We start from the raw sequence: 17,842 nt of genomic DNA on the forward strand, positions 1-17,842 counted from the left end.
CCCCTCTTTTGCACCCTTCATGGAGAAAAGGCATCTATCTCTCAGCATGGCTGTGGCTAAAACCCAGGAACCAACCCCCTGCCCCCAGCACAGGCTTACCTTTTGCAAAGTCCTCTAGGACAGACAGTAAGCACCAGGCATGGGGCACAGTTCTTACTAAACCTCCCCACCTCCTGACTAGTCCTACGCTGCAGTGGCCACAGCAACATATCCCACCACCACGCAGAAGACGGCAAGCATCAGTCCCCTTGTCTTGGTGCCCTTTCAGGTACTGCTGCTCAAACTTTCTTTCTACTTGCCCCAGCCCACAGATTTTGCGTGCAAAACTGATACCCTTTATTTCCATTAATCCTCACTCCAAAGCTGACTATCTTAGAGGAGTTAATGAAAAAATTGGTCCAGTTATAGAACCTCATGTCCACAGCAGAGATTGGCAGAAATAGGGGCATTCCACAAATTAAAATAACAGAATTTTCTTCGTAAATAATTCCAATAATTGCTTTTCTTTTTGCAAGTATGACCCAAAGATGGAAGTCAAACTAAAGCAATAAAAAAAGTAAAGAAAAGCAAGTGAATGCAACGTCAGTGAGGAAAATGAGTAGAGTTTATGCTACTGTGATCTGCAAAGCCTTTGGAGCAGGAAAGACTTAGGATAACTTCCTAGATCCATCACTTACTTGCTGATTGCCTTTACTCCTGTTACTGGGAAAATCCCCCTAGACATAAAACCCTGAGCTAGTTTTCAAAACAGGCAATGAGAAATCATAACAATCTTTCAAGTTTCTGATTCTGAAGTCTCCTTCCATCTCATCCACCACCCACTGACCAAATACAATTCAGAACCTCAAAACTCTCATCTCCATTAGTTCCTTTATCTCTGATTTGCTTCAAAGATAAACTTTAAAGATAATTTTAACAAAGTTAAAGCATCAGTAAAGCAACTGAGCCAGTTCAAAATGATTTAAAGATTAAACAGTCTCTTTTATCACAGAGAAGGCAGCTGCTCTGTGGGTTCTTTTTTTTTTTTTTTTTCCTTCAACAAAACAGAGAGATTTCATCTCTAGTCTCTCTAATTTACCATAGCTGGGAAAATTCAGTATTAAACTGAATATTCTGTATACATTTAAAAAAATGCTTAAAGGTGTTTGGATTTTATTTATTTATATTTTGCCTTTTATTTATTTATATCATTTATCAAATTGTGTAAATCACTGATCTTAATTTTTAAGTTCATTGTCAAATAACAGTTTTCCTTTAATAATATTTTGATTGACAAATCCCATGACAGCATAAATTCAGATTTCACTTTTATACAGAATCCTAAGGTTGTTTTACTCTCTACGACCAAAGAGAATCAATGTCAAAGTGATTACCTCTTGCAAAGAAATGTATGGTGTTCCACAAGCCCTTTTCTTCCAAATAAGGGCCTTAAGGTACTGTTTAGTCTTCCTCCAGAAAATTATTCCAAAACTAAAAAGGAATACTTGCAGGAAAACAGTCGGTTTTCTTTCCATCTCCTTTCCTTGAGAGAACCACAGCAAAATGTAATTTTAGGCTTCCTGTCCCAAAGTAATATGCCTGAGCACTTTCTCCTCTGCATCTTTTACCACTCATGTTTAGCAAACAAGGTTTAAAAACTACTATTAGATATAAATTATCTTATGCTTGGTACAGATGGATACATGTGCCATGAATTGGCTTAAACTTAAGATAAATACAGGATGTAAACAATAAGAGAAACTATTTTTGCAGCTGTTGGCCTCAATCTAGCATTATTGATTGTGGTAATAGATTGTGCCTTTCCTAGGAAACCGTGCAAGGCATACCTACCAGGCTCATTTGCTGAGTCCTGTGACTCATATGGCTTAATGCCAGATCAATGAACGACAGTGTTATTCAAAACTCAGGGTTACTAGATCTCACATTTTGGTCTCTAGTGGCCTTGCTATTACCCTTCGGCTTCTAAAGAAACCCATCCACATAGGAGTTAGCTAATGGAATTTTCGCAATCCCAAATCAGCTTTGTTTAATTAACTTCATCTGATGTGAGCCTCTCACTAAAAATATTAAGCTGAGAATAGTGTCACTTTGTAAGACTCACATCTTTACCTCAGAGTTCTGAACATTTGAGTTGGTGAAACATTTCTTTCTAATATGATTTTCCCTCATTAATTATCTTGAGGCATTTTAATATCCTTAGGGATGACTTGCATCCACTGAATTAGGTCAAGATTTTGTGGTCTCTGTTGGCAATCACGAGTTTAAGTTATAGTTATCAGTAAAAATATCTGATTTGTGAATTTAATGTTGATATAATCAGCCATATATTTTGCAGTCTCTGAGGGGGGCAGAATTATGGTCCCCAAAGATGTCCACATCCTAACCCCCCACCCTGTGAATATGTTACCCTACATGACAGAGGATTTTGCAGATGTGATTAAGGATAAGGATCTTGTCCTAAAATGGGCTGATTATCCTAGGTTATCCAGTGGGCCGCTTCTAATCACATGAGTCCCTTAAAACAGGGGTCCCCAACCCCCCCCGCCCCCCATACCGGTAACAGTACCAGTCTGTGGCCTGTTAGGACCCAGGCCGCAGAGCAGGAGGTGAGCTGCAGGTGAGCGAGCGAAGCTTCATCTGTATTTACAGCTGCTCCCCATCGCTCGTATTACCACCTGAGCTCTGCCTCCTGTCAGATCAGCGGCGGCATTAGATTCTCATAGGAGCGTGAACCCTACTGTGAACTGCGCAGGTAAGGGATCTAGGTTGCGTGCTCCTTGTGAGAATCTAATGCCTGATGATCTGCGGTGGAGCTGAGGAGGTGATGCTAGCGGTGGGGAGCGGCTGCAAATGCAGATTATCATTAGCACAGAGGTTTGACTACACAGAGAGCATAACAAATCAATTGCTTGCAGACTCCTATCAAAACCCTATCAGTGAGGGGCAGGTTAAAACAAGCTCAGGGCTCCCACCGATTCTGCATTATGGTGAGTTGTATAATTATTTCATTATATATTACAATGTAATAATGATAGAAATAAAGCACACAATAAATGTAATGAGCTTGAATCATCCTGAAACCATCCCCCCTCTCCGGTCCATGGAAAAATTGTCTTCCACAAAACCAGTCCCTGGTACCAAAAACGTTGGGGACCGCTGCCTTAAAATGAAGGTTGCTTCCCAGCCTTGAAGAACCAGAGAGATGGCCTCATGAGGATTCGGTCTGTACTTGCTAGCTGTTAAGGTAAAGGAGGGTGGCCATGAGCCAAGGAATGCAGGTGACCCCTAGAAGCTGGAAAACACAAACAAATGGATTCTCCCCTAGAGCCTCCAGAAAGGGATACAGCCCTGACACCTTGATTTTCTAGTCCATTGAGACCTGTGTCAGACTTCTAACCAACAGAGCTCTAAGATAACAAATTTTATTCACCAAGTTTGCAGTAATTTGTTACCGCAACAAAATAAAAATAATACACTTTCCTAGTTTTTATACTGTTTCATCACTCCTTTTTTGGGAGAAAGTAAAAGCTGACTAGGAAAAAGGGCTCTACTCTAACTGGGGCATGTGGGGTCACATAAATGAAAACCAGCCTGTTCGACTGTAGGCATCTAGGTCCCAGCCCTGGCTCTGCCATTAAACGAACACAGACAACTGGGCTAAGCATTTAACCAAGCCCTCACAGCTTGAGCTTCTTTCCTCTCACTGGACAAAATGTTCATTTCCAGGTCCATGTTCTCTATTACAGCTTCCTCTAATTCTTCTGGATACTGGTTTTATTTGTCTTTCTAGTAAAAGCCAAAATGATCCTTTTTCTGCCATGTTTCATTGTCTCACACTGGTAAAGTCTACAGACCTGGCATTTCCATATTTCAGCAGGAGCAAGTTTAAGTATTTATAAAACTTAAAACATTCTTATTAGGACATAAAAATAAAATGAAAACTCTCCTAAAGCAATTTTTAAAATCACCCTGCCTAAAACTGCTAGGAACCACTTACTGCCTGAAGCATGAAGGAAACTGTAATCTTTATAGTACACTCTGTATAAACTGCTACTTGTATTGGTTAAGTCAGCAGGAGGAGATATACATGGATATCTTAAGGGTTCAAAACTTCAGAAGTATTTTTCTTATTACAAAGAGTTACCTACTCAATAGAGTACATTATATTACCCAAAACATTAATACAACAAAGAGCAAAAACCTGATGTAACATAGCCTAGAATATAATATAGTCTTCTTTCCAACACAAACATATGAAAAGTGTTTCAATAAAAAGGTTTTAAAAAGAATGGAAACAGTTTATATTGAGTTAATTTCTTTAACATTTAATCTACCGTAATCTAAACTAGGTGGTATCATAATTTCACTCTACTTTTCAGGAAATTTTTTTAATTAACTAGCAAATTTTCAAACACATAAAGCAGGATTAAGTATTCAAAACAGTAAAGAAATTAAAAGTCAAAGCATTTTAGCATATTTTAGGGTAGAAAGGAATTCATTCATAAATAAGCATTTATGATATTCAAGATAAGACAGATATCCTTTATGTGAAAGTAACTAAATTTTTAACCTTTTTTTACACTCTCTCACAACTATGTTTTTCACTGATTCTTTAAAGAAAGATGAATGAAGAACATTATCAGTCCACTAACATAATATTGCACAAAAACAAAGCAAAGGTAGAGAGCAGGGTACATTCCAGAAGACTCCAAAAATACAAGAAAGAAAATGCCAGTTTTAATCAGTCTCTCTAGAAATGGACAGTCTAGACCATTTACTGACCTCTCAAAAGAGCCATCTGTCTACCTCCTACATACAATAAAGGTTCAGCTACATAAAGAAATGGGAGAGTCCCCATCCTACCTACTCCCCTCTTCTTCATTCTCCTGCAAAGCTATCCATTAATTATTTAGAAACTGCTTTACCTACCACCTCCATTTAAACACAGTATTACGTTCTTCACAGAGTATACTGAAATAGTCCCTTGGGAATAAGGAAGAGAAAATAAATGCACAACTAACACTGTCATATGGACAGAACTCTCGGCATGGAGAGTGTCAGACATAGGCAGTAGAGAGAAACCTGTGTGTCTCATCACTTAGTGTTTATTGATAGGGCACATTGTGGTAGAAAACTTGAAACAGAAAACTAACTTTTCAAGGGAAATATTCATTCATGGCTCTTCTATTTGAATGTTGTAAATGGTTCTACAATATTCTTTTCATAAAGCTGAACACAGCTGGCTTATCCTTAAGGAGCATGGGTATGTGTTAAAGGAGAACTTTTATGAAGCGCTGATATCATTTGTCACAATAATAGAAGCATTATTTTATTATCAAATTGGGAGATTTTTGAAAAGCATTAAAAGTATGAAATTAGTATGAAATGATGGTTATCGATATACTTTAAACTTCATATAGCCCCTTGTAACTAAATCTTTGTTTTAACAATTTAAGTTTTAATTTCCCTAACATGCAAATTCTCAATGTAACTTGGCCCTTCTTTCTAAAAATATCTTCCCATAACCTCTTAGACCTTTTAAATGTTAATACTGTTTAAAACTGGATAAAATAGACAAAGTATCAATAAAAAATACATAATTCACACTCTTAGAAAACTGCATTTGTGCTGTGACACCTGTCAAAATATTTTAAGGAATTGGTATATTTCAAATCATTTGAAATAAAAAGCTCTACTGTGTTTGCTATTGCTGCTTACCAGGGAGAGTAGCCAGCATTACATTGTACACCCACAGTTATTTATATCAGCCCACCCCATGTATGTGCGCATACAGATGCACACAAACACATACGCACACTTTAAGTACAAACTGTAAGTCTGTTCTAGGTAATTGGCTGAAATGCTCCCATATACTATGTTTTCAGTCAGTAGTATACCATAGAAAGCAAGAAACCATTCATTCACCTGAAAGAGAAAAATAGAGGCATTTGGTAATTCTCCGATATGCAAAACAGGGCACTTACCTTCCATTTCTAGGGATGTCTGAAATAAAACTGGAAACCGAGCAACGGGTGAGGGGCTTTATTGCGGGGTGAATCATCCCCACGTAGATGCTCTGAACAACCCCTGTATGCATACTGACATCATCAGGAGAGACTTGGAGGCAGAGGATACTATGGTAACCAAGCAATGTGCTGGGAGACAGAAGCCTTTAATTGCTTTAACAACTTCCTGGGGCTCGAGCGACCAGGCTTGGATTTACTAAGTAGGAAATGAAGGTTGTCACAGAAGCAGCGAGTGAGACACAGAGCAAGGGGACTCAATGAATTCTGAATCTATTCACCGCAATGTGACTTTTTAATGACAACTGTCATTACATGATTCCATTAGCAATATTCTTCTCACAGCTGAAGCTCTGACGAAGTCACAGGTCAATAAATAATGCACCCAGGTAGCAACAGTATAAGTATTCATAGATGGTTTTCTCACATAACAAGCATTAATATTATTACATTACAAACATCCTTTTCCTTGAGGGTGAATACTTGATTCCCTTTGAAAAGAAAGCTCACATCTGTGCCTTCGGAGGTCAGAGTACTGATAACAATGAAAACTGATGCTCTGCGTTTACTTCTCCAGGAGACGGCATCTGCCCATTCCATTTATCTCCGAGCTCCAGTAAATCCCCACCAATACATCACTTATCCAGAAAACACCCCCAAGCCAAATGCCCAATTATGACACCCAGATAAAATCAGAAGAAATTTACCATCTTACTGCTCCAGTCTTCCTGATTAAGTCTTCTATCACAGGCAGAATTACTTCTACTTCTAACAACTCCCAAAACTATACATAATTTAAATCTTCCCTTTGAACTATTTGTCCTCCCATGCATCTGGCACCCCATTCACAAGAACACAACCCCTCTTAAAAATACCAGGTTTAAAGTAATTGCTTAAAATAACAACGTTTCAACATCAAACTGAGTCTATAATGATATATCACGCTTATTTGATCAGATGCGATGTTTTAGTAAGTATGTAATTTATCATCTGTACTATAAAAACTATTGTTTTCTTCTCTATATTGGATTGACATGTTTTTAAACAATACCATGATCTAATTTCTTCTACTGTAGTAGAATACTGTAACTGCAAGAATAATCAAGTAACTTGGCAGATCCTCTTTAAGATACTCATAACACAATAAAAAATGAAGGTTGTCATTCTGTACTGTAAACTCCAAGCTACTACAAAGAAATTATTATCTCCATTTCAATTCAGATGAAGCTAAGCCTGCCTTTTAATGTTTCCCTTGTGAGTAAATACCATACAAATGCATGGCAATAATACTGCTTACAAAAATAGTAAAATGGAATACCACAGCACCAATTTACAGTCTGGAAAAATATAGAGAATTTTATCCTAATTGACAAGTTGGACTTTTTGCTACCATAGAGGTTGGGGAGAATTCTGAAAATAGAATAGTAAGGTCAGCTCTCATGAAAAACATAATAATTCAGTTTTCCTTAATTTAGGTAAAGTGAAAAGGCTTTCTAACAAAATGGAATTACTCCTATCCTTTCACTTGTTTTTTCTGAGATACCAAGTCTGAGAAGCAAAACATGCAAAGTTTACCATGAAATTCATGAAAATAGTGGTATATACATATATAGTGTATATATAGATGTGTATATATTTGTGTGTATATATATGTGTGTGTGTGTGTGCGTGTGCGTATATATATATATATGTGTGTGTGTGTATATATATATATATATATATATATATATATATATATATATACACATACATACACATATTAGGTTAGCCAAAAAGTTCGTTCACATTTTTCTGTAAGATCACATGGAAAAACCTGAGCAAAATTTTTGGCCAACCCTCCTATATATATGATTCACACACACACACACACACACACACACACACACACACACACACACACACACATATATATATATATATATGATTCAAATTTTAAAATAAATGCATTTATTTATTTGAAAATGCCCAAAAGATATACACCCAACTTCTGAGAGTGGTTACTTCTGGCAGTTCCAATTATAGACTGAGAGAGTCCTCCAATTTTTATATTACATAATTTTAAACTTTTAAAAGTTTTTCTAAATACCATGGATATGAATTACTACTGTAATTCAAAATATGAAAATTCATCTAAATGTGTTCTGAACTTGCAATCCTGATTTACTTGCTCTCAGAGAAGACCAATGACAGCTTCAGTGGACTAGATCCTAACATACTAGCCAGACTATTTCAAGGTTGTTTCAAACAACTCTTACTGGGAGATGATCCACCTGTCTAAACAAAACTAGGTTGGGAAAGGTAAATAAAGGTTATCTGGACAGCATGCACACAAAAGGGAACAGGTGTATCGACTACTCCAGAGATGGGATAGTCATAAAGTAAGAGTGCAACAGTAAAGCTAGTTTGCTAGGGTTTTTTTTTTAATATATATAAATTTTATTTATTTATTTATTTATTGGCTGTGTTGGGTCTTCGTTGCTGTGTGCGGGCTTTCTCTAGTTGGGGTGAGCGGGGGCTACTCTTTGTTGCGGTACGCGGGCTTCTCATTGTCGTGGCTCCTTTTGCTGTGGAGCACGGGCTCTAGGTGCGTAGGCTTCAGTAGTTGTGGCACATGGGCTCAGTAGTTGTGGCTTGCAGGCTCTAGAGCTCAGGCTCAGTAGTTGTGGTGCATGGGCTTAGTTGCTCTGTGGCATGTGGAATCTTCCCGGGCCAGGGCTCAAACCTGTGTCCCTTGCATTGGCAGGCAGATTCTTAACCACTGCACCACCAGGGAAGCCCCCTGCTAGGGTTTTTTTTAAAAAAGGTAGAGTTTAGAAAAGAGTCTCTCCAAGTCCCTCACTTGCTGAATGCTGAGGCTAAGCAGGATGCCCTAGGTCACCAGCTCCTGTGCTGCAGCACTCAGCCACTGGGCTGCCTGCTAATCAAAAATTACTTTTGAGTGTTCTTGAATTTGATCTTAATATTGTAATTTTTTTTTTTTTTTTTTTTTTTTTTCCTTTTTGCGGTATGCGGGCCTCTCACTGTTGTGGCCTCTCCCGTTGCGGAGCACAGGCTCCGGATGCGCAGGCCCAGCGGCCATGGCTCACGGGCCCAGCCGCTCCGCAGCATATGGGATCCTCCCAGACCGGGGCACGAACCCGTATCCCCTGCATCGGCAGGCGGACTCTCAACCACTGCGCCACCAGGGAGGCCCCTGTAATTGTTTTTTAAAATTGTCTATGTTAATCAATATGATCTTTTCATTGCACTGGTTCTTCTTATAAATATGTAATTTAATTAAATATTCTATACGTCATTAAAAAAATAGCCTATCCAAAAATAAGACCAAACCAAAAGATGTCTGCCCACTACAGAAGGCTGAAGGGAATATGCAAGACCACCAGCAGGAACAGAAATCAAGTGTCAGTGAGACAAATGGCCCCAGGTGGCCAGATTTTGTGTCCTGTTAAAGATGCTTGCTTTAGGGAAAAGGAGCCTCGTATCTCCAACGTTCATTCCCTAAATCCAGGCTTTATTTAGTTTTTATTCTCCTCTTACGCTACAAAAACAGCTTAATGTGTCAAGTTCTCATGAGTGTTCTGTCTCCTCTTGCCACTCCACTAAATCTCTTGATCAATGCAATCTCATTCCCACCTTCTTAGGGAAGATGATAAACTCTTTCTTAAATGATAACTACCTCCTTTACTTGGATTCCCAAGGATAGCACAGAGAAACCCTGTGAAGCACACACCCACATTAGGCCACTCACAGCACAGAGCTGGGAGCTGGGACAAAGTACCGCATAACAGCACTAGCTCCACCAAGCTCTGACATATTCTTTCTGGATAACTGTATACCCCCCTTTTATCTGTCCTAAATGTCAGAAAATCCACTTCTTATTTCCCAATGGATCTTAAGGCTTCACAGACATCCAAACAATATTATAATATCTCAGACTGAAAGACAACAAAAGTTAGAAGGTAAAATACTCTTTCACAGGAAACAAAGACACAGCAAAGAAATCACCCCTTGACTGTCGAAAGTATTATAAATCTCATCCACAAACCACCTTAATCATTAAATTGAAGTTTAGGGTTCAACGAGACTCTGAGCTTAACTTATTTCTTCAACTAAATTCATGTTGGCAAGTGCCAATTCAAAAGCAAATGTAGGCGATATTTGGCTAGAATTTCTAAAGCCTTGACTAGTCAGCTACAGTGCCCCCTCCTAGAAACCACCTTTCTGATAAGGCAAAAAAACCTCCGTTCTATTTTTTTTTGTTTGTTTGTTTTTTAGGTAAGAAGTGGATTTATTTAGAGAAACACACTCCACAGACAGAGGGTGGGCCATCGCAGAAGGTGAGAAAGGCACCAGGATATGGTGTTGTCAGGTTTTATAGTGGTGGGTAATTTTACAAGCTATTGAGTGGGAGGAGTATTCCAGCTATTTCAGGAAGGGGTGGGGATTTCAAAACACCCTCAATTCTAACCCAGCTTTGCCTTATGATTTACGTTGAACTTCCTCTTAGCCCAGAGAAGCAACATTCTTGGCTCCTCTGGTCTTAATACAACACTTTTCCTAATTCCAACTAAAGATAGTATAAGGACTGAAAAATGACAGCGTATATGGGATTTTATTATTAGCATATGAGCTTAAATTCGTTAACTAAAACAATTCATACTGATTTAATGAAAAAGTATCACACTAACATCCAATGGCAAAAGGGTTCTAACTCTCCATCACTGGCCAAACCCACTCGGTGGCCAAATTTCACAGATGTATCTTCTCTTTGTTCCAGCCCCACAGTTGCCCCTCTAGCTTAGATCTTCTCTATCAGTCATCTCATAACACTCTGGTCCATGGTCTTCCTGACTTCAGTGTCCCACCTCTTTAATCATTCTTTGTATCACTTTGTCCTTAATGAGTCTTCACAAATCATGGCCTTGACCAGATTACCACAAAACTCAAAATCCTAAAAAGCTCCTCCTGTGCACCACTGAATAAAGTGCAGAGTTCACAGCTTCCATGTGAACGCATCTTTGCCAACCTTACCTCCAGGCACCTTCAGCTACAGCCAATTAGACAATCTGATACACTAATATGTCCCCATACCTTTCCTCCTCTAAGCCTTTGCTCTTACTGTCTCTTCTTCCTGGAATCCCACACCTACCTCCTCATTCCACCCCTGCGCACACACTCCTCCTGTGTCTCCTCCCTGGCAGCCCAAATCCTACCATCCTTCAAGATCTACCTCCTCCATCAGGGACTGGTTCCACCCCAGAAATTCTACAGTATTCTCCACCTGGCTAACTGCATTTAAAACATTCTACTACCTAGTTATTATCTTGCATCTTATTTCCCTCTCCCTTCAATCTTCTGAAAAGTAGAGGCAAAGCCTATATTTGCCTCCTATTCTATGGAGGCAAATACAGCACCTATGATTTGCCTTTGGCATTCACTTGATAAATATTTATTGAATAGATAAACAAAAAATGTATTATGTCCTAATTTGTTTCATTTTCCAAAGTGATTTTTTGATTTTCCAAAGATTAAATTATTTTACTTAATCTCTGAAACAACCTAGTGCGGTAGGGTAAGGTAGAAATTGGAATTTCACCTTTAGAAATGAAAATAAAAAACAGAGTCTCAAAATGATGCAATGATTTCTCTTGAACCACATAGCTTCTAGGTCCTCTGGTTCCCCAATAGGCTCCTCACCTGGACATCTACTGCTTCTGATGACGGCCGGAAAGGAAGTGCTTTCATATTCCCTCACAACAAATCCACTGTTTCTGAAGAATTAAGGCCAGAATGGCCTTAATTTTTCTTCCTTACCAGTGACCCATGGCAGAGTCATTCACATCACCATAATATTCTCAAGGCAACTCCTGAGGCTTGGGAGAAACATTTCTTACTACCCGTTTCTCCTCCCTATATCTAGCTACAAGTCTACCTTCTCAAAGGGGGAAAAAAAAGTGTCTTATCTCATGATTCAGCTATTCTGGGCAAATCCTTGACTTTTCTAAACATCAGATCCTCATTTTCTAAAAGAGAAGAACACTAGTACTACCTCATATGGTAGTTATGAAGATAAAGATAATGCATAAAGTACTGACACATCAAAAGCTCTCAATTAAAAAGTTATTACAATTAATAATAATGAACAAAACCACAGAGAATCAAATTATACCACCTTCTTTGAAAGACTTCATTTGTATTCCAGTACAGTCTATAATTGGGTGATGAGGAAACAGAAATTGGCCAAGTAAGAGCTTGAATAATTAAGTGGGGACCTTAGTTTTTTTGTTGTTCAAAATGAGGGTGTTGATCTTTTCCAGTCTAACATAATATGTGCTAGGAAAGCATTCTAAGGCTATGCTTTTGTTTCTCCCACACAAATATCTGCCCTCTTCTGCAACCAAGCCCATCAGAGTGCCCAATGTATGGGTACTTTTCTTAGTCCCTGTAATAGACTGAAATTATTCAAAGTTTTATCCTTAAAGAATTTAAACTTTGCTTTCATCTAAACATTCAGGATCTTTATACTACCACTGAATTCACCCATGAGTCAATTAACTTTAATGTTTTCCCAAAACTAAACAATGATTACAAAACCTTCAATGTTTTGAATCTAAAAGTCAAAGGAATTATAGATGATGGCTTACTCTAATACCAAGAACTTATTTCAACATTTCATGATTCTAATTTTGATTATAATTCCCAAAGGAAGCACTGGATTAAGTTCTAATGTAGTTTCTCTAAAGAAGCCAGTTTAAGATAAGTTCCCATTTTACCCTCTCAGTTAGTGGAACTTTAAAATACCTTTTCCCTGGGATACAAATAAAGAACTTTGCTGAAAATGTAGAACATTTGTATGAATCCAAACACAGATATTGTTTTCATGAAATAAAAGGAAGCATAAGAGGTGTTAAAGATGATGCCTGCAGCCTAAGAAGACCAACTGAGCTGAAAGGGTCTGACAGCAGGATGTGGGTTATAATGCCTCTGAATGAAATCCTTTTGTGTGAGGGTCTCACAAAGGGCATCCAGGCAGGACTGTGTGTGTTTGGATTTAAATTAATCAACCAGTCAGTTCCACAATGCTAAGATTCCTCCTGTTTAACAGATTAAGGCAGGTTTACTGGCAGTTCCCAAATGATGTCAATAGCTTCTAAAAGGTCAAATGCAGCAACGCACACCAAATATCCTAGAATAAAGAGCACCAATAACTCTTCCCTCTATAATCTGCTAGGTGTGACTTATTAAATGCAGTGGATTATCCCATTTTAATCAGCGGTCCTGGTATAAATTTTCTTTTTTTCTCTTTCCCCAAAAAGCTGAAATACATTTATACATTTTAATGATATACATTGCAAGACTGCCTGTTTTATTCTATAGTATATCTAGTTAAAACAATATAAATAGCCCAGCTTCACCACCGCATCTTGCAAGGGGGTTGGGTGATGGGGCAGAAAGGCACAGAGGTGGAACTATTTTAGTCAATAGGGGCCAAGTACGACCAAAGCATTATCTGTGTTGTTAGCACAAACTCACAAAGAGAAAGTTATAGCTGCAACCACTGCCAAGTAAAAAATGCTCAAAAAACAGCATGTATATAAAAAGGAAGGACCCTGGCCAGGTGGAAGATTCCATATGGGTTCAAACTCATGGATTCTAGCCCTTTGGGATCTTCTTTAAAATCTCGTGTTTCACTGTTTTTCCCAAGCAGTAAAGGATTGAATGCATTCTTGTAAAATATTAATCATGCGTGTCTTGGGCACTGAGTCGAAAAGGAAAAGGGAAGAGAAGATAAGCCAAGGATACTAGAGTATAAGGTGATCAGGACCAGCTCTTGTCTGACAATGCTGTAGAAACATTAACCGCTGCCCCTGGGACTCAAAGGAAGCTCCAAGAACCAACACAGCCCCCTGCCTCCCACTGACGTTCCTGACCTTCAACTAAGGAAAGGAAGGCATTGTGGCATAGGTTATTAGAGCACAGCATTGAGTCTAAATCCCAGCTCTGCCACCTCTAATCCCTGTGATCTTGGGCAAGCTACTTAAACTCCCTGATCATCACTTCTCTCAACTATAAAACTAAGGAAAGAATAATCATACCTCTGAATGTTGTTCAGAGCACTCCTGTGAGCCAGGCACAGTTTCAGGTATCAGGAATACAGTGTTGAGTAAACCATACAAGGCCACTGATCTCAAGGAGCTTGCATTCTGGGCCGGGAGATAAAATAATAAACAATTAAATGAATAACATTATTTTATATATATGAGAAAAGGCTCTGAAGAAACACATCATAGGATGACAAGATAAAAAACTGACTAGATGGAAGAATGACAGAATTGTCAGAGAGAAACCTCAGTCTCAGTAGAAATGGCATTTGAACAAGGAGAAGGAGCAAGATGCATAAAATAAAAGGACAGAGTCTTCCAGGCATAGCGATCAGCAAGAACAAAGGTCCCAAGACAGAAATGAGCTCAGGATGTTCAAGGAACATGAGGAAGCCCAGTGTAACTGAAAGACAGTGAACAGTGAGCAGTAAGTGTAGACACCTATTAGACAGTTAACTGGAGTCAAGTAATAAGGTAATTCATGAACGGAGCTTGGGGTACAGAGCTGGAAATATAAATGTGGGAGTAACTTAATACAATTTTCTGTAAAGCACCCACCACAGTGCCTGAACATTATGATTATGGATAACCAATCTCTCCATTCCCACTTTTCCAAATAAGTAAATTGATATTTGCATTAGGGAGACTGTCAGCAAAATAGAAAAAAAGAAGGAAGACAGGTAGCATTGGATTCGCTCAGGGAAAACAAAGACGTTTTATGCTGAGTGCCAACTTCTACAAAATAGTAGGAGCTTCCTGCTGTTCTGAGTTGAGCAGGATTCTGAGGCCAGCTATGGCCTGTGTAACAATGTGTCTCATTACTTGCAAAATATATAAATGTAACAGATTTCCAAGGCTTTGGAATTGGCAGTTCTTGTTCACTATAGGTTTAAAAAATTTTTAATTTTGGTAATTATTTCTCAGAATAATAATATGAATTAGATACCATCACTATCCCTATTTTATAGTTAAGAAATTTGAGGCTCAGAGAGAATAACTTATTTGCCCAAAGTGACCAGCCTTCCAATAGTTAAAACTGAGAACCAAATTTGGGTGTCTCTAACTCCTAAGACTATATTCCTACCTACTGTCACATACATGTGTAATTTTGCTAAATACGTTCCTTATTTGCATTCCCCCAACTGCACTTTAAGGGTCTTCCCAATGGGGCCTGGCTCCAGAATGGAATATCTTGTACTGTCATCACTCTAGCTCTGGCATGTTCTTTGGTTTCTAAATTCTCATGTCTCATTCGGAAGGAAGCATCCAGGCACAATTCTTTCCTGTATTGATGTTGGTGGAAAACATCTTATTCGTTAAAATGCCAAACCCTATTTGATTTAGTGATTAGGTCATCTTATAAGCAAGCTGAGAATTTTAGCAATGTCAGAATTCCAGATTATTTTAGCAATCACCTACCTATTATTCGTCACCTATCCTATTTTTCAGCTGATAGGCGTCTCATCTAGCTATATTTAAAAACACACACATAGGGACTTCCCTGGTGACACACTGGTTAAGAATCCACCTGACAATGCAGGGGACACGGGTTCGATCCCTGGTCCGGGAAGATCCCACATGCCGTGGAGCAACTAAGACCGTGTGCCACAACTACTGAGCCTGCTCTCTAGATCGCACGAGCCACAACTACTGAGCCCATGTGCTGCAACAACTGGAACCCGCGCGCCTAGAGCCTGTGCTCTGCAACAAGAGAAGCCACCGCAATGAGAAGCCCGCGCACCACAACAAAGAGTAGCCCCCGCTCGTCACAACTAGAGAAAGCCCGTGCGCAGCAATGAAGACCCAATGCAGCCAAATAATAATAATATTAATTAACTAATAAAAAACACTATCAAATTAAGTCAGTGCCACTGTTGTTATTGTTACCTCACCCACACAACAACATATTCATATACTTTGACTAAAAAATAGGAATTTTTTGGAGGTTAGTCCTAAGGAATAGGAATTTTATTTTTAAGGATTCCAAGGCAATAAGAAGTAAAAACTCTTGTACAGCTTAAAGACTTACCACAACATAGGCAGAAAAGCCAAAATATATTTAACCCTGAATTGCTTTGTCCTTTCCCTCCACCCCATGCTTTCTTTCCCTCCCATCTATTTTCTATGAGAGGGCCTCACAACAGGAGAAAAGTATGCCATATACTACCTTGATTTGATTCCAGCAAACTAACCAGAATTTGAATTTTTATTAGCAAGAGCCATAGGCAAGAGCAATAATACACTATACCTATCAGAGTGTTTCGTTTTATTCATGAACCCATGCTGGGTTAAGAAAAAAAGAAGAAAAGCTAACTTCAAAGCATTATTGAAAGATGGTTAACTCTCTAGCCACAAATGAGAATCACAAGCTACTTTGATGTGTGAGAATTTTTAGTGCCTAAATTTAAAGAAAGGACATCTATGATACAAGTTTAACCATTTAAAAAATTCCAATAATATACTTCTTTTGCATCTCGATAAACCAGTAATTACCTAAGGGAATAAATAAATTAGAACTCAGCCTCAGAAATTAAGCCTTAAATGCAAAGCATACAAACAATATTCCTCCCTCATCATATGGTTCAGTGGCTAAATGCCAGCTCTAATATGTTCAGTACGGGAAATATAACTCTTCATATTGTCATTTTCTCACAGTCATCACTCCACAAGGACTTTGAGCATTAACCAAGCTGCACACACATCTTCACCTCAAAAATTCAACTAAGTAGGGCTTCCCTGGTGGTGCAGTGGTTGAGAGTCCCCCTGCCAATGCAGGGGACGCGGGTTCGTGCCCCGGTCCGGGAAGATCCCACATGCCACGGAGCGGCTGGGCCTGTGAGCCATGGCCGCTGGGCCTGTGTGTCCGGAGCCTGTGCTCCGCAACGGGAGAGGCCACAGCAGTGAGAGGCCCGCGTACCGCAAAAAAAAAAAAATTCAACTAAGTATAAATCGGAGCATTATTCAATGCATAAACTATGTGGCACATGACTGCAAAGACTGTGACTGCACAAAAATTTGTGCCAATACTTAATTTGAAACTAACCTTGACAATGACCTAAAATCGCTAACCTTCGAACCCTAACCAATCTCTGTCATTTATATAGTGCATGCCATGGTCTACTTTCACACGACATTTGAGAATTATTATTCGGTATGTATAATTCTTAAAGGTTGTATGAAAATAGGCCATGGAATATACTGTATAAGTTTCAAAAGAAAATGGAAATTACTAAGGAGAAAAGTGAGTGGATTAAAATGTGTGATTTTTCATAACAATGGTCCAAAGATATGGGAAAGTTGGAAAGTTGACACCACGTACTTTATATGGCTTTTAACTTATAAATATATTGGATCTGATATTATTTATTAAAATACTTGTATTTACCAATCTGAATATATTTAAACAGTCTTCAAACCTAAATGCTGGAACATCACAATTTTCTCTTCTCTCCCTTACCAAACTGACATGTCTCCATCAATAACTACTTGGAAAAATATTCAAGGCAATCTCAAAAAGAATTATTGTGCTTCATTATGCAAAACAAAAACGCAGCTTTTAAAAAGTACTCTGTCTGACATTCAGTTCTGTATGCTGCTACAGCAGGTCAAAAGCCATTAGCCACCTACTGAAAATACATACTAGGAAACAGTATGTCCTTCAAAATTATTTCACATACAGTATTCTCAAAGTAAAATGGGTGAGGTTATATTCTAAAT

The 17,842-nt window shown here is 38.6% G+C and overlaps 1 protein-coding gene across 14 annotated transcripts in view; it reads right to left on the reverse strand.

The window, feature by feature from the left end:
- Nucleotides 1-17,842, reverse strand: part of PAM (peptidylglycine alpha-amidating monooxygenase) — a 281,047-nt gene that overhangs the window by 225,725 nt on the left and 37,480 nt on the right. For 2 of the 14 annotated variants that reach the window (XM_082620650.1, XM_082620649.1), the window contains exon 2: nt 14,120-14,227. The exons of the other annotated variants lie outside the window; for them this stretch is intronic. The gene's annotated coding sequence lies outside the window, so the exon portion shown is untranslated. The remainder of the gene's footprint in view (nt 1-14,119; nt 14,228-17,842) is intronic. 14 annotated transcript variants of the gene reach the window in all.

This window comes from Mesoplodon mirus (genome assembly GCF_964341445.2).
Source record: "Mesoplodon mirus genome assembly, chromosome: 5".
In the NCBI taxonomy this organism is placed as follows: domain Eukaryota; kingdom Metazoa; phylum Chordata; class Mammalia; order Artiodactyla; family Ziphiidae; genus Mesoplodon; species Mesoplodon mirus.